Raw genomic sequence first — 2,276 nt, 5'->3', positions numbered from 1 at the left:
TGATTATTAAATCCCAAGGAAATTAGCATATTGATTATAAAATTCTAAGAAAATTTTGGAAGGTCTACCATAACCAGAGAAACCTTTGGAAATAATTTCATGGATCAAATCATTTAAAACATCCTTAAATTTTTCAAATACTAAATCACTAAGATAATTAATTTTAAAAAATATAAATATTTAAATGACTTGATTTTTGATCTTCATTATGATTTATGATCCAAAGAACTCATCGTAAAAGTTGCAAAATATTTTGAGTTCATTTAATAACTTAAATTGATTTTTAAAGATAGATACCACTCTTAACATTTAAATGATTTTTAAAAATCAAAATATAACTCAAAAAATTATGAAAATTTATTTTTTGAGTTCTCTGTGATCAAGGATATTTTATAAAAATAAAATAATTTTTTAAAATAAAAACTTAATTTTTGGCCTATTTTAAGTATTTAAATAATTAAAAATTCATAAAAATCATAAAAATAATAAAACTCATGGAAATGTTCTAAATTGTTTCATAATCACTTAGGAATAATAAGAATATTTTTCCTGATTTTCTAAATAAAGATATTTATTTTCAAAGCTTAAAAATAACTTTTTTTAAAAGGCTAAAAATGAGTTTTCACTAAAATAATTCCAATAAATCAAGGAAAAATTAGAAAAATATAAATTTTTTTTCTATGAGTTCTCTGACCTTAGAGAGATTTTTCAAAAATATAAGACTTAATTTTCACCACCTAAAATGTTTTATTTTTATTAAATAACCCAGAAATTAAAATAATTCTAATAAATCACAGAGAATTTAAAAAAATCAGGAAATTTGGTCCAAAGGCTTCTATAGTATATGTATATCTCCAGTAAAAATTTCAAGGGATTATAATTTACCTTGGTCAAGTTAGGAATTTTCTTTGAAAAATCTTATTCTTGCATTAAAATAATTATATAAATTAAATTAAATTTTGAAAAATCACATTTTCTCCTCTGATGTCTCAATTGACCCATTAATGAGGTAGGATAAAAATTTCAAAGTCATTTGAATTGAATTTGACAAATTATGAAGTGTTAGAGCCTTAGGGGCAAATGTCTAATTTTGAAACTTTTGCCTTATATAACATTTAGGCTTAATTCAAGGAGGGAAAATGGGTAACCTCTAATCTTAATCAATTTACTTGATGTTTGAAACACAAAGGGGTTAATTAGAATAAATTATTAAAATTTGGAGCTTTATTAAAATTAAATGAACCTAGAACTTAGGAGTATGACTTTTGAAGTCAATAATTAAATAATTTAATACCTCTATTGGATTTTCAAATGAAATTCAAATAATGAATCATAATCACCTAAAACTTAACCTTTTCAAAATTAATTAAAACACTCACCTAGGTCTTAAGGGCTTAGTTGTGATCTAAGTTAAATCAAGATTGATTAAATGAGGATTAGGAAAGCAACCATAGCTAAAGTTAACACCTTTTAAAACAACACAAGCCCAAATAAAATTGGCTAAGTGACTTAATAACACCGACTTACCCCTTTAAGGGTCTTCACCCACATAATTTACAAATTGAATTACAAATGTTAATTACCTCACTCTTAGAGATAATTAGGACATCAATGTTCATTGAGCATTAGGGTGTTCATAGGGTGAACTTTTAAGCAACACAATAAGTTTAAATGAGCTTGTGGCTTTTCACCAGGTAGTAAGAGAGAAGCATGAACCTGCTTCTTTCTCCTAACTTGTTGGATACCTCAGAGGTCTACTAAACTTAATGTGCTTTTCTTAACAAACTCATCCTTAATCAAACTAATAGGGACCCACCAAGATATCACATAGGGTTAGGTAGGTCACCAAAACTTTATTTTCCTGTTTCATATAAAATACCCTGACATGCATTTTAAGTTTTAGGTTATGGAACGAGAAGACTTGCCAGGTACGCTTTTTATAGTTTGCAGTGTTGTCTTTCTTCTGTCATTTCCTTACATGTTTCATGCTTCCGTTTACCTACATAAACTTGCATGTTAACCATAACCATATCCCAAAACAAAATTAAAAATTAACCAAGATAAAATTCACCGCCACAACATTTAAAATATAAAACAACGCAAAATTTAATCACAAACATCACAGAAAACCACAACTTCAATTAAATTAAGATGACTCTATTGGATGATCGGGAATCCCTCGGAGGAGGTAATCTACGGTTGCTAACGAGGCTTCCCACGATTTAAATGAAATTATGGAACTCATTAAGTTGGGTTTGATAAGTTCATTTGGACTA

Source organism: Phalaenopsis equestris, unplaced genomic scaffold, assembly GCF_001263595.1.
Source record: "Phalaenopsis equestris unplaced genomic scaffold, ASM126359v1 Scaffold197958, whole genome shotgun sequence".
Lineage (NCBI taxonomy): Eukaryota > Viridiplantae > Streptophyta > Magnoliopsida > Asparagales > Orchidaceae > Phalaenopsis > Phalaenopsis equestris.
The sequence above is the reverse complement of the archived record's forward strand: the minus strand, read 5'-3'. Positions refer to the sequence as shown.